This window comes from Hemiscyllium ocellatum, chromosome 8, assembly GCF_020745735.1.
Source record: "Hemiscyllium ocellatum isolate sHemOce1 chromosome 8, sHemOce1.pat.X.cur, whole genome shotgun sequence".
Classification (NCBI taxonomy): Eukaryota; Metazoa; Chordata; class Chondrichthyes; order Orectolobiformes; family Hemiscylliidae; genus Hemiscyllium; species Hemiscyllium ocellatum.
In genome coordinates this window covers 27920889-27936801 of record NC_083408.1, presented here as the reverse complement: position 1 = coordinate 27936801, position 15913 = coordinate 27920889, and the positions used below count along the sequence as shown (strand labels likewise).

The 15913-nt window shown below is 42.8% G+C and overlaps 1 protein-coding gene across 3 annotated transcripts in view; it reads left to right on the top strand.

The window, feature by feature from the left end:
* The window catches only part of ino80 (INO80 complex ATPase subunit), a 222552-nt gene that overhangs the window by 130881 nt on the left and 75758 nt on the right, over nt 1-15913 (top strand). The gene's annotated exons all lie outside the window — the stretch shown is intronic.

Here is a 15913-nt window from a genome sequence, read left to right as displayed (position 1 = left end):
AAATGAGCTAATTCACATTTTCCCACATTTTACTCCATTTGCCAATTTATTTAACCGATTAATATCTACCTGTAAGTTGTTTGTGTCCTTCTTGCAACTTGCCTGTCCGTTCACTTTTTTTCCTGCCAATATGGCTTTGATATATTTACTTCCTTCATCGAAGCCATCAATATATATTGTAAACAGCAATGTTGAGATGCCTTGTCAAACACGTTCTGCAAGTCCCAAATTAAGGCATCTTTGGGTTCTCGTCTATCCACGTTGGCTAGGACTTCCTTGGAAAAAGTCTAGTCAGACACTATTTCTCTTTGTGAAACCATGCTGACTTTGCTTGATTAGATTATGATGTCCTAGGCTAAACCGTTTTCAGCTACAATGCCAGTGACCTTCTCTTGATCACAAGGTCAGAAGCAGGGATATTTGCTAAGGATCACACAATAGTCAGTCCATCCGCAACTGTGTACCAGCCCTTGCTGCATATGGACAAATTCCAGACTTGAGCCATTCAAATTGGATCAGCCATCTAAATATTGTGGCCATAACAGGCAGGAGGCTGAGAGATCTGCCATATGTAACTACCGCCTGGCTCCACAAAGTGTCTCTACTGTCTCAGAGACACGAGTCAAGAGTATGACAAAGTACTCTGTTCAGTGGATGATTGCAGCTACAACAACACTCAATCTTAATACCATGAAAGCCAAAGCATCCAGCTTGATTAGCACCCCATCCATCATTTTGAACACTTATTCCCTCTACCACTGATCAATAATGTGTACCCACCCACAAGTGTCATTAAGACTCCCTTGATAGCAACGTTGAAACCTGCAACCTCTATGAACCAAAAGGACAAAGGAAACTGACACATGGCAACTGTACCATGTGATTTCCCCTTGAGTCAATACCATCCTGACTTGGAACTATATCATGATCAATGTTGCTGGATCAGAATTTTGAAAGTCCCTTCCTAACAGAACTTGAATGTACTTTAATTACCTTGACTGTAGTGGTTTCAGAAGGTAGCTGAGCTCCACTTCATCAAGTACACCTAAGGATGCGCAATGAATGTTGGCATTTACAAATTTTATGTAAGTAATGCAGGTTGAATGTGAGGAGCTTTAGAGTCAGATGTACAGCATGGAAACAGATCCTTCGGTCCAACCCGTCCATGCCGACCAGATATCCCAACCCACTAGCCCCACCTGCCAGCACCCGGCCCATATCCCTCCAAACCCTTCCTATTCATATATCCACCCAAATGCCTCTTAAATGTTGCCATTGTACCAACCTCCACCACTTCCTCTGTCAGCTCATTCCATACACGTACCACCCTCTGCGTGAAAATGTTGCCCTTTAGGTCTCTCTTATATCTTTCCCCTCTCACCCTAAACCTATGCCCTCTAGTTCTGGACTCCCCGACCCCAGGGAAAAGACTTTGCCTATTTATCCTATCCATGCCCCTCATAATTTTGTAAACCTCTATAAGGTCACCCCTCAGCCTCCAACGCTCCAGGGAAAACAGCTCCAGCCTGTTCAGCCTCTCCCTGTAGCTCAGATCCCCCAACCCTGGCAACATCCTTGTAAATCTTTTCTGAACCCTTTCAAGTTTCATGGAGCAAATGGTAATAGCATCAAACTTTCTACCTATAAGACTGACTAAAGTGGAGATGATGAATAATTTCAGCAGGAAAATGGATGGGCACTTGAAATAAATAAACTTACTAGTCAGAGCAGAGGGATTGGAGTGACTAGGTCGCTCCAGAGATTCAGCCAGCCAAACGACCAATTGTTTTGCTGCAAATTCTTGTCCATGTTTTCCTTTCTTCTTTTCTCTGTCTTGTATTTTTCAGTGCTGTTCTATAATTCACAGGCCTTCCCCACATTGTATTTGTTGTGTTTTGTTTGTATTTTTCAGCTTTGTTTACAGGGATATTTTACATTTCACCTAGCTTTAAAATATCCTCTTTCCTGATTGAATACTTTTCAGCAATCACATCAGTAACAATTAGTTTTAAATCTGATGCATTGTCACCATTTGTTCAGATATTTTGTTTTGCAGCTACTTATTCTGGGCTTGTTCCTCTTTGATCTTTGTTTATTTGCGTACGATTGCAATACAGTTGGATTTTGTAGGCAAGCAGCAAATGACATATGTTGGGTTGAAAAAGTAATGCAGCCAAAATATCCAGAAGACAAACTTCTCTTCGTTAGTACAGTATCTACTGAGATCTTGAAGTATCAAAACAGGCAGTGGGAAACTGAGTCTCCCTGCTGCCTGTAGTTCTCCTAGGTTTTGTGCTCAAGTTAATGCAAACTTGGTTATTGTCAGGGATCTAGTGCAGATTGTTTTCTTTGCTCAAAGAACTTCAGCTGTTTCTGCTTTCTAGAGGAAACCTGTTTCTGCAGGGGATGTGGAGCATTGCTCATTGTATAGAGCTGAAGATATTATTTTTGAACTGTTCAACAGTTGTGGTTTGCAACCAGGAGGGGGCAGTTCAGCATCATAGTTTATTTCAGTCCAGGAGACTACACTGCCTTCTCTTACAGAGGCAAAGGTTGTATAGACCTTAGAATAAATAGCTTAACTTAAATTGCACATTTTGGTAAACTTGTTTTGAGTCCCTGTTTGTGAACTCCGGTCAGCTCATTAATGAGGAATTTGAGCATATATTGCCATAAGAAAGTGCGGGTTCTCTGCAATGCTGTCCTCTAGATCATTAACCCAGTTCCAGTCGGTTCTCTTGTAATTACTGTCATTGTCTGCAATGAAAAAACCCTACAGAATAGATTAGCATCTCAGTCTGAGTTTATCGGCAGCAATCAAGTCCAGGTGTTGTTGAATCCAGCCTCAGGAAAGAGCAACTGGGAGCAGATTTAGGTGATTATGAAAGCTGGCTGTACTTCAGTGTTTGCATTTCCTGCCCACAGTGTTCAATATTTGCTGTGTGTATATGGGCTGTTTGCTCAGCAGTTTGTTCTTTGGCAGGATTAGTTATGAAGGGCCCAGCCATCCATCTGCAGTAATATGATAAATCAGAACTTGAAGCTGGGCCAGGAAGTGACTACTTCAAGCTCAATGCACAACATGCACTTCATTCAAAAGAACTGGAGCTCAGAGCACAAACCAGAGTCTGATTGGGTTCAGCTTTTAGATGTTAGCTGATGTTACACAGCATGAATTTGAATAAAGAACAGAAATTGCGGCGAAGTTGGCGGTGTGTGGAGATGGTGCCTTACTGATTGCTTGATCCTTCACCAGTTTCAGGATCACATGCTAATTCCATTTTCCTGAATCAATGTTCAGAAATATTGTTATTACACACCTCTGGAGAAGGTGGGACTTAAACACCGGTGTCCTGGCTCAGAGGTAGGGACACTTCCACTGCATCACATGCTAGCTAAGCTTGTGGATTCCAGTCAGTACTGGCTTGATGACATTGCAAATACTGACTCATTGCAGAGTACGTTTGTCTCAACTGACCAAAAGGTAACCATGATAAAGCATTAAATGTAACTCAATAGTAGATAATAAAATAACTTGCTTGCAAGTCAATATATAGAAACCTGATGATAAGTGGTTAATAATTTGTCAGCCTCATGAAATCTGTTTTTACATGCTGTCTTACTTGAAGCCTTATGGTTGTGAGACCAGATAATATCAAAAGCTCAAGTCAGTATTTAAAACTGTGTAGATTTGATGCAACATTTCCTTTGTAAGCCAGTGTGATTACCTCTGCAAGCCAGAATTTTTTCGCCATTTTCTAGTTGAGCAGTGACTGGTTCCATTCGGGTTGCTGTCAGTCTTCCTGTATTGCAATTGTGAATTCCTGAAATGGCTGAATGTATGAATAAGGGGAAGGAAATACTTGCTCACAGCTTTAGAGAACATTAATGACAGCCTTTCAGGCTGTTCTTAACAAAAACAAAGCAAATGTAATTTTGTTATCACAAGGTGTGGGTCATAAAAACCAAGATGTAATGATGAGCTTATAAGCAAACCAGTAAAATCCACCACTGTGCAATACTGGGCTCCATGTTGGAAGAGTATGGAGGCTTTCGGCTACAAAACAAATCCATTCAGGTGCTACAAATATAGAAACAAACTTCAAAGGTTGGGTCAATTTTTGTTAGGAGGTTTGATTTCATGAGTGGTGTGAAGTGTTTGAAATTATGAAAGCTGGAATTGGATAAATAGAACAGTTTTAAAGGGTCAAGCATAGCTGGGGGTGGGAGAGGGAGGATTCATGGGCATCACTGGTGAGGTCAGCATTGGTGCCCATCCCTCTTGAATGGAGTAGTTTGTTCAGCGAGTGAAAAGATAGTCAATCACATTGTTGTCGATCTGGAGTCACGCATTGGCCAAACCAAGCACAGAAGGCAAATATTTGTCCTGAAGAACATGAGTGAAGCAGATGGGCTTTTGGACAATCAACCATGTATCATGGTCACGATTAGCTTTAAAGTTCAGACTTATGAGTTGAATGTAAATCCCACCATGCTGTGTTACGCAGTCATTTCTTTGGTTGAACCGCTTGTATGATGTGATTTCTGTGCATTTGTTTGTTTTGCGAAAGGGCTAAATGCAGTGAATTACAGTTTTAAGTGCACTCCCTTGCTTGGTTTCGAATCACATTTAAATGATAGGTGGTGCCACATCCAGTTTGAACAACTGTGTCATCCTTAACCATGTACTGTAGCTGTGGTATGAGCTTGAAATCACAACTTGGATTCAAAGTTGGGACTCCTACTAACTGAGCCAAGCTGAAACCTTTTAATAAGCCTCAATTGGGTGCAGCAACCAATAGACATCCCAGTGACCTGGCTGCTTTGTATTTGGTGGTACTTAGCATGTTTGATTTATCTCCCCAAACACATAATCATGATTCTTTAGTAGTACAGAGCTTGGGTGTTACTGAAAAAAAGAGATCTCACTTTTTTAATCTTGCCCATTTCAGGCATCCTGGAAGCTATATATATCAGTTCACAGTGCCCTCAAACTGGGGAGAATGTGCATAACTTGCACGTCTTTTAGTTTAAGTAGGTGACAGCCATTCTGTAGTTCGTTTCTCAAGGCAATCACCAATCAGTGTCACTTGCCTGGATTAATGGTTAAAGAAGCTCAGAGGCAGTCAATACAGTTTCAAAATCAAATAACATGTCAGAATGAACAAAGTCAGGAATCCTATTTTGAGGTGTGGGAGATAATGGCAAAATTGGAAGAAATGTATTGATTAAACATGACGAGAAATAATCAGGTGAATACAGCATTAGTACTGAGGGGCAGCTTGCCATGTATTGCCAAAATAAAATTTCTATGTATTGAAAGCAATGGGAGTAAGGAATGAATTGCACGCACAAATTTAAATTGGCGATTATGTTACAGTAGCCATTATTGAGACATAGCCAGAGGATAGTGTCATGATTTGGAGAGGCCAGTGTTGGACTGGGGTGTACAAAGTTAAAAATCGCACAACTCCAGGTTATAGTTCAACAGGCTTAATTGGAAGCACACTAGCTTTCAGAGCACCGTTCCTTCATCAGGTGGTTGTGGAGGACACAATTCTAAGGCACAGAATTTATAGCAAAAATATAGTGTGATGTAACTGAAATCATACACTGAAAAATACCTTGATTGTCTGTTGAGTCTTTCATCTGTTCGAATATAGGATACTGTGCATTGGGAACTAAATATATTGGTACACAATCCTTTATCCAAAATCCTTGAGGGTAGTTGTTTCTTGGAATTCAGAATTTTTCAGATTTCGGAATAAGTGACATTTTCACAGTGAAATTTTAAAAATTACCTAACAGCTGACACACATGTGAATAGTACAATTGACACCTACCAGTGCTGGGCCATGCCACTACATCACACATGAGTGATGTGGTTCAAGTGGGTGTGGAGTTGGGTCACCTGTTCGCATGCCAAACTGACGCTGCACACTTGACAAAAAATGTTTTGGATTTTGGAGCTTTCTGGATTTGAGATCAAGGACTGTATGAAGTTGTAGGTTTCTAAGGTCAACAGGGAAAATTACAAAGGAGGTAGACGTACTGATTGCTTCAATGATGAAGGACATAATAAGTCAAATATTCAGTGGAGACTGGGTAAAACTGAGGAGCCGTAAAGGGTCAAAACTAATAAGTGTTATGTATGGACCCCCAGTAGCAACCCTATAATGCGAGATTATATATAGGTGGAAATAAGGCAACTGTGTATCAAGACCAGAGTAGTATTAACAGGGGATTTTAACTTTGACAGATTGGAAGCAGCAGGCAAGCACCTATCAAAAAATGTTGCAAATTTCTGGCGTGTGTCTGGGGTAATTTCCCACCGCAATATGTCCAGGATGCAACAATGGGACACAATATTGGATTTAGTAATGAGCCATGGACCAGTTTTAATTAGTGACCTAATGGAGTGTGAACATTTATCAAAATGGGATCATAACATGCTCTATTTCAATGTAGTGTTTGAAAGCGAAAAGTATGAACCGGCTACTAGAGTTACAGATTTAGGTTAAGACTGGCTCTAACAATAAGACAAAGACTGCCCACTGTAAACATGGAACATCTCATGGACAAAACAATTGAAGAGCACTGGAGGGTGTTTAAAGAAATAGTTAACACCATACAAAACCAAATTATACCCTTGAGGGAAAAGCTGCACTTGTCAGAAAAACAGTCATGGACAATTCAAGATATCAGGGACAGCATTAAAACTAAAAGAAAGAAAATACAAAAATGTGGTGGGGGGAAAAGTACAGATGCTGATAAATGGAAAAATACAAAAACCACAAAAAGGCCACAAAGCAGCTTAAAGAGCTACTACAAGGGATTATAGAAGGAATTTTGCCAGGGCCATCAAAGTTCATAAATTTTATAGTTCCGTAAAGGGAAAGCGGTTTGACAGAAACAGTGTTGTCCTACTAAAAAAATTCAAACTGGGGATATTGCCAGTAACTGTGGGGAAATGGAAGACATACTGAATAGTAACTTTGCCTTGGTATTTAAAGTAGGAAAGGAGGAAAGCATGCCAGAAGTCTCTATCTTTATTAATAGTGTATTGGGAATGGGTACTGAATAAAGTAAACGTAAAACATTAGTAATAAGGACATTGATTAAATTAAAGATACCTGATTGTTTCCAAGAGGCCAGGGGCCCTACCTATAATATTTCAGAGCTTTGTACATTCAGGAGTTGTCCCTCCGGATTGGAAAATCGCATGTCAAACTTTTAAGAAAGGTAAAAGAGAAAAACCATGGAATTACAGACTAGTTAGTCAGCATCTGTAGTGAGGAAATTGTTAGAGTCCATAATCAAGGATAGGTTAATCGAAGCCCTTGAAATCTGTTAATCAGGAAGAGGCAGCATGGAACAATAGCAGATAGGTTCATGGAATCTTTGAAAAGGTGACTAAGGTGGTGCGTAGGGCAATCTCTATTGATGTTTACATGGGCTTCTTGAAGCTTGATAAACCCCACATAGGAGAGAGCTAATTAAGTTAGCCCACGGAATTGAGAGCTCATTAATGACATGGGTGGGAAATTGTTAGAGCAGGTGACAGAAAGTAGAGATAAGACCATAAGATGCAAGTGAGGCTAATCGATTTACAATTTTCCAACTTTGCTTTACTCAGTTTTAAACATGTTAGCAATTTACCAATCCTCTGAAAGCTTCCCTGATGGTAGTGATGCTTGAAAGATCACAGTTAATTCCTCTACTGTCCCTTCAGCTATCTCCCGTAGCCCATCTGGTCCAGGTGCTTTATCTACTTTCAGACTATTCAGTTTTTCTAGCACCTTGTCCTTGGTGATGGCCACCATACTCAGCTTTGCTCCCTCACTCGTGAATTTTTGGGATATTACTCATGTCTTCCACTGTGAAGACTAATGCAAAGTAATTATTCAATTCCTCAGCCATTTCCTTTGCCACTACTGGCGTCAGTGGTGGGAAAGTTGCTGGAGAAGGTACAGAGGGATAAAATCTATTTATATTTGGGGCTTATCAGTGATAGGTAAAATGTTGTGTGTGGAAGAGATCGTGCCTTACCAACATAATAGAGTTCTTTTGAGGAAGTGACCAAGTTGATCGATGAAGGAAGGGCTGTGGATGTCATATACATGGACTTCAGTAAGGCATTTGATAAGGTTCCCCATGGTAAACTAACAGAGAAAGTGAAGTCACATGGTCAGCAGGGTTTTCTAGCTAGGTAGATTAAAAAAAACTAGTTGACTAACAGGAGACAGTAGTAGTTGGAGGGAGTTTCTCGAAATGGAGAAAGGTGACCAATAATGTTCCACTGTGCTGGGGCCACAGTTGTTTGTGATATACATGAATGATCTCAAAGAGGGCACTGTTGGTATGATCAGCAAGTTTGCAGATAACACAGACTGGTGGAGTAGCAGAAAGCATAGGGGACTGTCAAAAGAAAACAAGAGAATAAAGGTCGACAAAATCCTGAAGGGTATAGACAGGGTGGACAGATGAGCTTTTTCCCAGGGTGAAGAATTCAGTAACAAGAGGTCACACTTTCAAGGTGAGAGGTGGAAGGTTTAAGGGGGATACATGTGGCAAGTACTTCAGAGGTTGGTGGGCGTCTGGAACGCATTAGCAGAAGAGGTGGTAGAGGCAGGCACTGCAGCATCATTTACGATGCTTCTCGGGAGATGCATTAGTAGGTGGGCAGCAGAGGGATACAGATGCTTAGGAAATGGGCGACAAGGTTAGAGTGAATTTGCATTGGCTCAGGCTTGGAGGGCCGAAGGGCCTGTTCCTGGGCTGTAAATTCTCTTTGGGCTGTAGTGATTGTTTTTTGTACTATGTGCACTTTTGCCTCTGATTTGTCCTTTAGAGTCATAGTCATAGAAACGTACAGCATGGCAACAGATCCTTCGGTCCAACTCGTCCATGCCAACTAGATATCCCAATACTATCTAATTGTACTTGCCAGCACCTAGCCCATATCCCTCCAAACCCTTCCTATTCATATACCCATCCAGATGCTTTTTAAATGTTAGAATTGTACCAGCCTCCACAACTTCCTCATGCAGCTCATTCCATACATGCACCACCCTCAGCATGAAAAAGTTGCCCCTCAGGTCCCTTTTATATCGTCTGTCTTCTCTCCACACCCCCCCCCCCCACCCTCCACCAAACCTATGCCCTCTAGTTCTGGACTCTTCCTCTTCCCCCAACCCCAGCAAAAGATCTTGTGTATTTACCCTATTCATGCCCTTCATGATTTTATAACCCTGTATACTGTCACCCCTCAGCCTTTGATGTTCCAGGGAAAACAGCCCCAACCTTTTCAACTACTCTCTGTAGCTCAAATCCTCCAACCCAGGCAGCATCCTTGTAAATCCTTTCTGAGCCCTTTCAAGTTTCACAACATCCTTCCAGTAGGAAGGAGACCAGAATTGCCTGCAATATTCCAAAAATGGCCTATGCAATGTCCTGTCCAGCCACACCATGAGTTCCAAGTTCCTATACTCAATGCTCTGACCAATAAAGGCTAGCATACCAAATGCTGCCTTCACTATCTTAGCTACCAGTGACTCCACTTTCATAGCATTCATAGAATTTATAGCAAAAGTTCTGTGTCTTGCAATCTTATTCTCCACAACCACCTGATGAAGGAGCAGTGCTCTGAAAGCAAGTGCTAGTAAAAAATGAGGTCTGCAGATGCTGGAGATCACAGCTGCAAATGTGTTGCTGGTCAAAGCACAGCAGGTTAGGCAGCATCTCAGGAATAGAGAATTCGACGTTTCGAGCATAAGCCCTTCATCAGGAATAAGAGAGAGAGAGCCAAGCCGGCTGAGATAAAAGGTAGGGAGGAGGGACTAGGGGGAGGGGCGATGGAGGTGGGATAGGTGGAAGGAGGTCAAGGTGAGGGTGATAGGCCGGAGTGGGGTGGGGGCGGAGAGGTCAGGAAGAGGATTGCAGGTTAGGAGGGCGGTGCTGAGTTGAGGGAACCGACTGAGACAAGGTGGGGGGAGGGGAAATGAGGAAGCTGGAGAAATCTGAATTCATACCTTGTGGTTGGAGGGTTCCCAGGCGGAAGATGAGGCGCTCCTCCTCCAGCCGTCGTGTAGTTGTGTTCTGCCGGTGGAGGAGTCCAAGGACCTGCATGTCCTCGGTGGAGTGGGAGGGGGAGTTAAAGTGTTGAGCCACGGGGTGATTGGGTTGGTTGGTTCGGGCGGCCCAGAGGTGTTCTCTGAAGCGTTCCGCAAGTAAGCGGTCTGTCTCACCAATATAGAGGAGGCCACATCGGGTGCAGCGGATGCAATAGATGATGTGTGTGGAGGTACAGGTGAACTTGTGGCGGATATGGAAGGATCCCTTGGGGCCTTGGAGGGAAGTGAGTGTGGAGGTGTGGGCGCAAGTTTTACATTTCCTGCGGTTGCAGGGGAAGGTGCCGGGGGTGGAGGTTGGGTTGGTGGGGGGTGTGGATCTGACAAGGGAGTCACGAAGGGAGTGGTCCTTCAAGTGCTTCCAAATAAACCTGTTGGACAATAATCTAGTGTTGTGGTTTTTACCTTTGTACACCCCAGTCCAACATCGGCATCTCCAAATCATGACGACTTCACTGTCCATTATACCTCCCAAATTGGTGTAATCTGCAAACTTTCTAAATATACCTTCAATATTTCCCGACCTAAAGAAATACTTACAATCTTCCTTTATATTACTTGCTAACTTACCCTCATATTTAACCTTCTCCCTTCTTATTTCTTTTTTAGTTGTCCTCTGCAGGTCTTTGTAAGCTTCCCAATCCTCTGGTTTCCCACTGCTCTTCACCACATTATATGCTTTCTTTTTTGCTTTTATGCTGTCCCTGACTTCCCTCGTCAGCCATGGTTGCTTTATTCCCCCTTTACCATGCTGCTTTTTCCGTTGGTTAATTTATGCTGTGTCTCCCAGAATCCCCCACCATTTTATTTTACTGTCTTTCCTGCTAGGTTCCTCTCCCAACTCTTCACTCAGGCCTCTGTAGTTGCCTTTGTTCAGCTATAATACCTGATTCTATTTTCTCCCTCTCAAACTGTTGAGTAAATTTGATCACTGCCTCCCAAGGGTTACTTCACCAAGTCCTTTATCAAGTCTGCCTCGTTGCACAACACTGATTCCAGTATTGCCTGTTCCCTCGTGGCCTCCACCACAAGCTGCATCAAAAAGCCATCTCTTAGACATTCCACAAATTCCTTTTCTTGCAATCCACTACCAGCCTGATGTTCCTCATCCATCGGCATATTTAAATCCCCCATGAACACTAACTTTGCCTTTTCCTATACACCTATCTCCTGGTATATCTTGTGCCCCAGTTCCTGGCTACTATTTGGAGGCCTGTACATAACTCCAACTAAGGTTTTTTAACCTTTGCGATTCCTCAATTCTACCCACACAGATTTTACACCATCTGACCCAATTTTGTTTCTTACTAATGATTTAATAATCGGTAGGTAATGAAATTGTCAGTGTAACCAGTGGTGTACCACAAAGAGGCCTTAATTATTTACGTTATTTTTCAAAGATACTTAATGGCATAGGAAGTCATATTTTCAAATTTGCTGATGAAACACGTAGCATTGTAGACTATGCAATATTCCTTTGTAAATATATTATCGGCAAGACTGAGTAAAACTGTGGCAGATGGAGTTCAATATAATCAGGTGGAACGTTACTCAGTTTGCACAAAAAAAGGATAAATCAGGGTATTTTCTAGATGAAATGAAGTTGAATACAGTGGATGCCCAAAGAGGCATGGAGATTCAGGTGCACAGATCTTTAAAATACGATGACCCGGTCTACAAAATAATGAGGAAGGCTAATGGAATTCTTGCCTTTATGTCAAGAGGATGGGACTACAAGAGTGCTGTAATTATGCAAAGTCAAGAGTGTAGTGCTTGAAAAGCACAACTGGTCAAGCAGCATCCGGGGAGCAGGAGAAGCGATGTTTTGGGTATAAGGCATTCATTATGTCGATTCTCCTGCTCCTTGGATGCTGCCTGACCTGCTGTGCGTTTCCAGTACCACTCTCGACTTTGGTCTCCAGCAGCTGGAGTCCTCACTTTCTACATGTAATTACACAAAACTGTGATGACCGCACTTGGAATACAGTGGGCAGATCTGGGCATCACGCCTTAGGAAGGATATGCTAGCCTTGAAGGAAGTACAATATAAGTTTCCAAGAATTTTATTTGGACTTCACAAGTTGTTATAAGGAAAACGTATAAAAATAAGGCCTGATCTCTGTAGAATTTAGAAGGTTATTTGATTTGATCCAAGTCTCCAGGATATTAACAGAAGTAGACAAGTTAGATTAGGACAAGCTATTCCTATTGGTTGGGGATTCTTGAGCATAATCTGAGAATTTGGGCCTGATTGTTCAGCAGAGATATTAAGAAGCACTTTACACAAACTTGGGAGAGGTTTGAAACTCTGCTGGATCAGTGTTAATTTAAATCTGCGTTAAATGTTTTTTTGTTAAACAGCGATGTTAAAGAATAATATGTCTGCCAAAGGTATATGCAGCTAAGTGACAGATCAGCTATTAGCTAATTAAATAATGGGACAGGCTCTGGCTTAAAAGCCTATTCCTTTGCCCATGTTTCTGCCCATGCTTTGCAGTTAGCTGTTGTGCCCTGAAGAATAAATATTTTCTGGTTTTAGCTCAACCATGGGGCGATATGGGAGTCTGAGTACATTGTGCCTCAAAAACGTTCAAATGATGAGAAAATAGTACACAGCAGTCTGAGCTGCCCTTAGATGTGATGTGCCAATTGATGTGATGTCAGATAAACAGCAATGTGCCTTTATGTTGTGTATGTGTTTGTGTGTGTTGTTTAAAAAGAGTAGTAACTGCAGTATTTTGAAACAGTTGTCATGGGATTGTTGCTAATTGTGCAGTGTATTTGTGTTGGTGTCACACTAACTGCAGTGTATCGATACTTATTGAAGATAGCACCAGCTATGTAGTGTACTGATGCATGCAGTCAGATTTCATAATTAATGTCAATGCGACTTGAGTGGTAACAACAAATATGCTGTATGTTTGTTTGTGTAGTGAGAGTAACACTAACTGTAGAGTGAGTTAATTTTCCTAGCCTGGGTGTTGAGCAATTGGCTAGCAATTTTGGGTGATCACACTCTTAACTAAATCATGATGTTACTATCTGATGTTGCATCACCCTCATCTACAAGGGGGAAAGGGAGAAAATCAGAAATTGGAAACCAATCTCACTATTGAATGTGGATTACAAAACTTGTCAAAGGTCATCGCTAACTGGGTCAGGTCTGATCTGAGATTGATGATCCACCCTGACTAAACCTGTGCTGTATCAGGCAGGAAGATCGCTGAGAATCTCTCACTCCTCAGGCATACGATCACCTACATGCAGGACAGGGGGTTGGACACCAGCCTCATCAGCCTGGACCAGGAGAAAGCCTTTGGCAGGATATCACATACGTATAATGAGAGATGTTCTCTCCAAAATGGGCTTTGGGGAGGGAATCTGCAATTGGATCAGACTGCTCTACACCAACATTGTTAGTGCAGTCTCAATCAATGGGTGGGGATCAGATAGCTTCCCAGTCAGATCTGGAGTCAGTCAGGGCTGCCCTCTCTCTCTCCTGCCTTGTTTGTATGCTGCATAGAGCCATTTGCCAAGTCCGTCAGGAAGGATGTGAGCCTGAGACGGGTGACTATTCCTGGCAGTGGGGGCCTACAGGTTAAGGCCTCCCTGTACGCGGGATTATGTTGCTGTTTTCTGCTCGGATCTGCTGTCTGTGCACAGACGCGTGTGCATATGTGACCAGTTCGAACAGGCCTCGGGGGCCAAGTTAAATCTAGGCAAGAGCGAGGCCATGCTCTTCGGAAACTGGGCCGACCAATCCTCCATTCCCTTCACCATCAGGACTGACCACCTGAAGTTGCTGGGTATTTGGTTCAGAGGGGCTGGGGCGTGCGCCAAGTCTTGGGAGGATAGTATCAGGAAAGTGAGGCAGAAACTGGGCAGATGGAAGCTACGGTCGCTCTCCATCGCGGTGAAAAAAACCTGGTCATCAGGTGTGAGGCACTGTTGGTGGTGTTATATGTGGCACGGGTCTGGCCTATTCCCAGAACCTGTGCCGTCACACTCACCCAGGTTATCTTCCATTTTATATGGAGATCAAAGATGGACTGTGTCCGAAGGGACTCGATGTATAAAGATATGGGCAACGGGGGCAAAAACACATCCAGTGCCACCCTCACCGTGATGACCACCTTTGCGTGTGGCTGTATCAAGCTGTGCGTGGATCCCCGGTACGCAAACACCAAGTGTCACTACGTACTGAGGTTCTACCTGTCCCCGGTGTCGCGAAGAATGAGCCTGGCCTCGCTGCCGCGGAACGCTCCGAGTAGATGGACCGTTCTGTATCACCTGTCCTTCGTGGAGAAATTTATGAAGAAAAACACTTGACCACAAGTCCATCAGGAAGTGGTCAGCACGTAGTGTCCTTGAGACCCTTCGGGAAAAGGAGAGGGTGGATCCTGTCGAGTGATTGCCTGGGCAGATTGTCAAAGTCATTTGGCAGAATGCCTCATCGCCAGAATTTTGCAACAAGCACCAAGACATTCCTTGGCTGATGGTGAGAAGGGCTCTGTCTGTGAGATCCTTCATACATGTCTGGACTCTCTCCCGCACCACATGCTACCATCAAAGCGGCTGCGGAGGGGGCAAGAGGGTCACACACCACCTTCTGGAATGTGCCTATGCAAAGGAAGTCTGGAGAGGAATGCAGTGGTGTTTGTCGAGGTTCGTCTCAAGCAGCTCTGTGATGCGGGCCTCTGCTCTACGGTCTGTTCCCTGGGACGCACAGTGAGACGAACATCAACTGTGCCTGGAGGATCAACTCGGTGAAAGACGCTCTTAGGTCTGTTGATCTTCCAACTGAGTGTTGCGGACTGACACATTCCAAGGTCCAGGGCTATGTGTTGAGGGGACGTGCTGAAGCTTGGACAGCTGCCGCCAAGGTGCAGTGGGGAAAGACCACTAACATCTGTCTGCCAAAGAAGAACAGGGGCCCACTCAGTAAGTGGGCTTCGCTGAAGCCTCTGCTAAATATATGGATGGTAAACATACAGACCTGTATATACGAATGATTAATTCCGATCTCTCTATGTAAAGAAATGCAAGGTGTGCCTATGAATGGCACCATCAATTGTACACATCATCAAAATATTTTATTCAAAAGTATATTTTTGACATAAAAATAAAGTTACTATCTGAGGCTGTACTCCTCCAGCGGCTTTGGTATTAGGACATTGAGAGGAGGTGTAGTTGATGAATTCACCGTGTAGTTGATGAATTCACCTCGTAGTTGATGTATTTACCTCTATTCTACCTGAAAGGCTGATGTATGAGTCAAGCTTTTAACCCACTGGTTAGCATTAGTTATTTCCTTGGAATCTTAGTGAAAGTTAATTTCCACAAGTATGGAGTTTTAAATTCTGAGAATTTAAACATTTTAAGTAATTTTAACTTTTTCTTTATTTTTCCCAATCCTATCCTCTTCCATTTTTAGTTCATACCTTAATCGAGAGTGTGGTACATGACTTGATCTTGAATTAAAAATTAAGTTATATTTTCTGCCTTAGACTAAGTAAAGGTTCGTCAGTTTGGTTCAGGAAACACAATCTTGCTGAAACAGTATTCTAATTGCTGAAGACATATTAGAGCAAAATTAGGCCATTCAGGCCATCAGCTCTGCTCTCCCATTCCATCATGGCTGATATGTTTCTCAACTCCACTCTCCTGCAACCCTCTCGCCTTTTACTAATCAAGAGCCTATCAATCTGTCTTAAAGACACTGAATGACTTTGCCACAAAACGCCATGAGTTGCACAGATTCATTACCCTCTGAAGAAATTCCT